Genomic DNA, 7,459 nt, shown 5'->3' with positions numbered 1-7,459 from the left:
TTGCCGTGCGCAGTAACTTCTTCCAGATGTGTACGGCTCTTTGCATAATGTCGCCGTAGCCACGTCCTGCCTGCGCTGGGTTTATTTAATTTTTTTTTAATTTTTTTTTAATTTTTTTTTTTTATGCCTTTTCTTGCTCTCAGCCCTGCTCCGCTCTATAGGAAAAAATCCTGGCCGACGCCACCAGCACCTCTCCCCTATCAGAAAGCTTTTTGTGAGATGAGTGTTTGGCCCGTCCAGCATGTCTTCTACCCTGGAAACTTTTCCAAAAGCTACATAAGCGCCTGGAAAACACCCGGCCGACACGCAGCCAGCGCCGGGGTGAGGGTGAGATGAGGCTGGAGGTGGGAGCCAGGGATTGAAGCTCTGCTCCGGAGCCCAAATCCCTGCAGCACCTTCCTGGATGTGACAGAGAGGACCGGGGAGCTCCAGAGCTTGGAGCCCTCGAAGGTCTGCAGGGACAGGCAGGGATGGGCAAAGCCCCGATGCCACTCTGGTGGGCTCACTATGATGTCTTTGCTTTTTGGGCGATGCTGAGCCCACCTCTCACGTGGAGACCCGGTCTTTGCCAGCCGCGGTTTTTCCTTCCTGATGTGGGAGAAGCTGTTCCCGCGGTGGCCGTTGCCACCAATGCAAGGGGAAATGTCCTGGAAGGGACAAAACCAGCGGCACATTTGGGTGAAACACTTTATTTGACAAGAGTGACTACAACAACGTCCCTAGGAGACGCAACACACGTGGTTTCGTTGGCCACGGGCTCACGTGGAATTTGCTGAAACAACTTCCCAAAGCTCTCAGCAAATCCCACCCGACCCAGTTTGGTGGGATCCCACCCGACCCGGTTCGGTGGCTTTGCTGTGTGGGACAGACAAGACGGTCTTGTGTGTGAGCGATGCAGTGCGGGGGCTGTCCTAACCCCCTTAGGTCACCTCTTCTTCTGCTCCTCATCCCACCGGGCAAAGGCCAAGCTGGGTGAGACGTAAGACCCTTCCACGTAAGTTAAGGTTGATGGGGCACACGGCCAACTGATCTCTTGCGGGAGCTTTTTTTCTTCAGCTGCTGGGATTTCTGAAAGGGGATAACTCCAAGCTCTCGGTGCCTTCATGGAAAGATCTGGGAGGTCTGGAGTCTTCCTGGGAGGTGGCTCCGCCATATCTTGCATAGACACGTCACTGGGCAGAATGACCAACGAAAGGGTAATGGGGGTCCAGCTCACCACAGAGGGATTTGGAGGGTCCGGGGGCCAGTTCAGTTGCTGTTAGGGAGCAGGTTCTCTTCTCCAGCAAGAGGGAAGCCCTGGAGAAACTGGTAAACGAGGGGCCCATGGAGGGAGGCCCTGGTGATGCAGGAGAAGTGTTAGGTCTCCTCCCTGCCTCTTTCCAATAGTGTGGTGCCCACGAAAGGGACATCTCCCGGAGCTTTCCCTCTTATTTTCTCTCGCTGGGCCATGAGAAAGCAACCCAGTGACTCCACAAGGTCATAAGGGGTCTTAAAATGAAGGACCAGCCGCCACAACAATACGGGGACTGGAAAACATTTAGGGAAACCAGGAGAGGTTCATATCTCCTTGGTATAACTGATGCCTGATATTCCAATTTGCATTTCCATAGCTTCAGTCTTCTCCAAGAGAAGCACCAGCAGGGACAAGAAGAAAGCTGATACCCTGTAATAGCTGAGACAGCTTTGAGTCTGGGAGGACCCACGCAAGAGCCGGGAAGTTTTTAAGATGTATAGATGTGGCGCTTAGGGACATGGTTTAATGGTGGGCTTGGTTAGGTTAACGGTGATCTGAAGGATCTTTTCCGGCCTAAATGATTCTATAAAGAACCAAGCGGACCTGGAAGGGTATCTCCAAGGTGGTACCGTGTCCTCTCACTGGCTCTGCCTGCCCGTGCTGGATTCCCTGCTTTCAGTGCAACAACTGTGCTCTGCTGAGCATCTTCTGTAGCCTGGAAGTCCCACGGGTAGATGCTCCAGGAGATGGTGAGATGCGTTTCCTTGGTGTCCACCCTTCCCGAGCCGGCGCTGAGCCCCCAGCATGTCGGGGCGTTCACGTGCTTGGGTAAAGCAGGAGGTGGAAGAGCCGTCCAGATTGCCATGGCCTCACCCGTGGGACCTCGGATGGAGGCTGGGGACACGGTCGACCTTTTGGGGCTCTATCGTGACCTTGGCAACTGGTTTCCGTTCAGCAGCTGGTTTTCTGAGCAGGCGTACGGATCATGGAAAAGAAGGGATCAAATCAGGCCAAGAGAGAGAAAGAAAAAAAAAAAAAAACAGGGAAAGCGAGAACATTCCTGGAGGCTCTCTGGCCTCTCTCCCTCCAACCTCCTGAGAGGAGGAGGAGGAGAGAGACAAAACAAAAGGCACAAGAAAAGAATGAGCCAAAGCAGCATTAGCACGAGGGTTGCGTGGTCCAAAGCAAGCAGCGTCGTGATGCAACGGGGCAGGCCCCTTCCCAAAAACCCGCCAGCTTTCGGAGGACCCGGGGGTCCTGCAGAAAACGCCGGCCTTTTATGGCCAGGCGAGGAGGGCCGTGGCGCGGGAGCCTGCCCTACTAAGGGAAAGCGTCTCCCGCTTAGCGTTTGCAACGAGAACACCCACAGCGTGAGTATAGACAAGCTCTCAAAGGACGACTAAAATACTGCTGCTTCGTGTTGACCCCAATTCTTTTTTCGTCAATTTTTTTTTTCTTTTTTTCCCCCCTTTTTGATTTCTCCCTTCTGCCTCCAAACTGGGTAAACATAATAAATTAAAAAAAAAAAAAAAACCAAAGAAAAGCATTTCTTCAGGCAGGGCTGGCTGGTTTTAGGTGACACCCTCGCATCACGGTGTGGCGAGCGGGTTCAGAAAGGTCGCCTGAGGACAGGGGTGAAGCCCCCCGAGCAGGCAGACCTTCGTGCGGAGGACCGTCTCCTTCCCGCAGGCAGCTGCCGGCAGGCGAGCGGCGGCTGTGCCGATGTTTATCCTCCCCGGTGCGGTGGAAGGGCTGCGATCCAAGCCGGGGAAGATGTTGTTACTCTACTCTTAAACATGACGGCGCCTGCCAAGACCATCCATCCGCCGCTGCAAATCACAGCCCGGGCTGGCCCGGCATCTCGCTGCTCGAGAGGGAGTCACCACCTCCCAGAGCTGCAAAATACACCTTATCCCAAGTCAGATGGTCTTTTCCTTTTGAGGGATCACAACTCCACCAGGAATAGCTTTTTCTCTTTGGCTGGAGGAGGCAGGGAGGGGAATCCATGTTGCAAATAAGACCCTGACCCATCAGAATGTCCAGTGAAGCTCCTGAATTTATATTTTCTGTATTTTTCATGCGCCTAGTAATTTGGCCACCCACAGGTTTCTGCTGGATCCAGCAGCAGCCAGGTTTTAATTCTCAGAGGAGCTCATATTGGATTCCAGGTCCTGCCTTCTACCAATTTTGTAATAATCAGGTTTAATTTTATATGTGGTAAAGCCAATATTAGGAAGTTTACTTACAACCCTTGAATTACAGCACAGTGATGAGAAGATCCAAGTATTAAAGAAAAATTGCTTGGAGGAGGAAGGCGGAGCCCCCCCCCCTCACGCACTTCCAGATTCCCTGCCAAATATTTAGCTTATTTTACCCCTAGCAAAGAAATCCTAGGATCGTGGATTTTTGTTGGAAGGGGTCTCCAGAGCTCACATGGTTCAATGTCTTGCTCAAAGCAGCCGGTTTCTCATCTTTTTATTTCCTTTCTGCTCTCACAGCGCTTGATCCAAGGACGTGGACCAAAGAAGAGCCTTGACCTGTATCATCTGCCCTGCTGCTGAACATCACGAAACACTTATTGGGTACCAAAACCCATAGCGAGGCGAGTCTCTTCCCGCTGCCTGGCTTTAGCGTCCACATCCTTTGCAGTGTCAGTGTTGACAGACATCAACTCATTAGCAGTGGGACTCGTTAGAATCAGTGCTGCAAAAACACAGCACCAGAACTGGTGCCTTGGGGTATTTTTTCCAGGTGGGTCACCTAAATGCATTATAAGAGAGGAAAGCGTGGTGCAGTTGACATTACCCTGCTTTTTGAGCTGGTCCTGCTTGTCCCTGGGATGAGTTACAGCAGAGGACCAGGGCATTGCGGGGTCTTCGTTTTGGGGGAAAAAGGGTTTATTTCGAGTGTTACTTAACTGCAGGTTTTAAGATCGAGGCCTGTGCACTGGATGCATCAAGCAAGCCAAGCCAAGCAACTCAAGCCAAGTCGTCCTCGCTGCTGTTGTGTTGGAGAAACAATCTCTATTAACAACTTCACTTGGCAGTTTCAACATTTTGGGGAAAGAAATATTTTTATTCTCCCACCAGGCCATTCTCCAGCCATTATTGGCTACTGCTTTCCTTCATGAACAATTTAACTCCTGTTATGTTCAGAGCACTGGACAAAAGTAAATTTAGAAAAATTTAACCTTTTTCATGAAAAAACATGTGGATGTTATGTTCTAGGTGGGAAAATGACAGGATTTTATAATTTATTCATTTTTTTAAAGGCCCTTGACAAGACCATTAAAGTTGCCACTGGAGAAAAGGTCCTTTTGTTGCTTGAAAGCTACTTAAAAGACAAGAAGCAAAAGGTAGGGCTTTAATGGTCACTTTTCAGGATTGAAAAGAGTCCCTGGTGTGGTTCACCAGAGATTGAGTCCAGGGTTTCTCAACATCCTCATCAGCAATCTGGGGGAGGAAGAGCAGACCTACAGCTCCGCATTTGCAGGTGAGCTCTTCCAAGGTCATCAAGTGCCACACTGATGGCAAGAAACTCCAAAAGGCTCTCAAAAAAACCCCCAAAAAAGCAGAGCAAGAAAGTTCCAAATGAGCTTTGGTATAGGAATACATGAAGTAAAGCATCTGGAGGAAAAAGGTTTAAACCACTCTTGTGCTATGCTGAGGTTGGAACTGGCAGCCAGAGCTGAGATCTTGGATTGCCACCAGCAGCTCTCTAAAATCGCTGGCCCGACGTGCAGCTGAGGTGTGTTCAAGGTGGAAGCCAAAAAAAGCCAAGAAGTTGTTATTTCTCTGCCTTCCCTGAGCATGTCCAACGCTCAGGGAATCACTCTGCTGCTGCAGAAAGCCCAGATGCATCCATGTTTCCACTACTGCGTGTAGTCGTGATCTCCAAGAGAAGCACGATGGTGTTGGAGAAGCAGAAAGAAAAACAACTGAAATGACTAATGGGATGGGGCAGCTGCTTTATGAGGCGAGATGACGAGCTCAGGACCCTTCACCCTGGAGAAGGGAAGGCTGTTGGGAGCTTACGTGCAAGGTGCAGCAAATCATGAAGGCAATGAATACAGTAAACACAAAACTATTACTCATACGAGTAGCACATCAGTTTAAAACAAAACCCAAACTCCTCAATTAGCCAGCGGGTTGCCGCAAGAGCCAAATACATTAATGGGGTCAAAGAAGGGCTAAAGAAATTCACGGGCAATAGTTCTGCCAACAGACACTAGAGGGAACGGGCAGGCTGGTACCCACCAACGTCCATGACGCAATGATTGCTGATGCTGGGAGAGCAGAGGGGAATTAACTGAAGATATTTTGCCTCGTGCGTTCAACTGAAATATTATCTCCTGTCGCTGCTGGAAAAGACTATTAGGCTAGATAAACTTACTGAAAAATGGGGCAGTTTGCTGGACCGGACTCTCCTAAATCTAGCGAGATGCACTTGGATTACTACTCATCACCTCTAGACTTCATCAAGAAGCAGCGATAAGCTTCAGTCCTTATCCAATCCATAGCTAAGACGTACGTTAAGTGGTTCCTGCACTGTCTCGTGCGAACTCAAGGACCGAATTTCTGCGACAGCTCCAAAATGCTTCGGTGTCACCCAGAAGTCACGTTCGCAGCGCGGCGATGGGTTTGCTCGTTGATGAGCCAGGTGTGAAAGCTGCATGGGTCTTCCCAGCACGGGGCTCGCAGTTCAAAGGCATCTTTACATATCAAAGGATAACGCGGTAAAAAACAGCATTTCATTAGTCAGGAAGTTATAAATTGATATCTTGATTGAAATAATTATCAAGAATTACAGGAAATACCTGGAGATGCATTCATATTCAAGAGAGTCTTCAGGGAGTAGGGGAAACTTTGCCCCAAATAAGAGTTTCTGTTCAGGGATGCAGCACATCAAAGTGATGTCCTACCTTTCCAACCCACCACATCGGTCCTGCCTTTCCCCTATTTTCTTAGAACAAACCAGATTCTTACTTTTTTCCTTAGATAGTCTCAGGTAGGAAGCAATTTTTAAGACTGCTGGGGAAATGCTGGTACTTGGGGGAGTTGCAAAGCAGATACGTGTGAACTGCAATAATTTCAAAGCCCCTCTCCTCCCCTCCGGCTTTTAGGTCCCTGGAATCCACAGGGAACCTTTCCGTCAAGATAGGGGTACAAATTGGTAATGTGAAAGATAAGAAACCATCTTATTCAGTAAATACTCATAGATAGAAAAAACAGTGAATTTTCCTCCCTTGCCTAAGCCATCGAAAGCAATGCCCCAAATAAAAAAACTTCCAGGGTGAAGATCACATAGAAATAATCTGATTTATATTAGTGCTAAAGAAAAATATTAAATGCTGTTATCTGTGCTGGCATTCTTGATTCACGGAAGGATGCAGAAAGATATTCAGCAGAGAAGGTCACAGGGGTGAGTGGAGGCCTGGAAAAGATGTCATAGGATGAAAAAGCTCAGAGAGCGCGCACTGTCACTCAGTTTTTCAAAGATAAAGTTACAGGGGGGATTAGAAACACAGTCTCTGAGGGCGACTACGGAAAACAAGCAACAGGCACCTTCAGCCAAGGTTTTATAAGACCCGACATCCAGAAGCTCAAGTCAGACAAGCTGAAGTTCTAATTAAATTAAGACGCCAGCCCCTGCTCACATCCCCGCATCCCCAGCACGGCTGCGCTGGCGTGGCTGGAAGAGGGAAGATGGCAGGGAGAGATGACACGAAGCCGGAGGAAAGCACTGCTGGAAGGAGGGAACATTGCTTGGAGGAGTTATTTATGATCCGCCGGGAAACCGAAGAGATACACAGCCTGGGAGTCCCTGGGGATCTGTCCCAGGCCTGGTACTGCTCAAAATATTTTTTTAATAATTACTTGCATGAATAGAAAATTTGCTTCTTACAGCTGCAAATGATACCAAGCCGGGAGGGACTTCAAGTACTTTGGAGGATGGGCTGGAACTTCAAAACAATCTTGACGCATTAGAGAAATAGCCCAGAAAAAAAAAAAAAAATAGGCTGCAATTTAGTAGAAACAAAGGGAAAACTTGCTGTTTGTGTAAGAATAGCTGAACTGCAGAGCCCAGCACGGGCAGGGAGCGGGGCAGGGGAAGGCAGAGGCGGCAGCGCATCCCTGCCTGGACGCGAGCAGTTTTCCTCATGCTCTTGGAAAAACAGCAAACGGGCAGGCAGGGACACGGAACCGTCGCCTGTGGGACACGTGG

The sequence above is a fragment of the Haliaeetus albicilla genome, chromosome 2 (genome assembly GCF_947461875.1).
Source record: "Haliaeetus albicilla chromosome 2, bHalAlb1.1, whole genome shotgun sequence".
NCBI classification, from domain to species: domain Eukaryota; kingdom Metazoa; phylum Chordata; class Aves; order Accipitriformes; family Accipitridae; genus Haliaeetus; species Haliaeetus albicilla.
Note: the sequence above shows the minus strand (reverse complement) of the source record.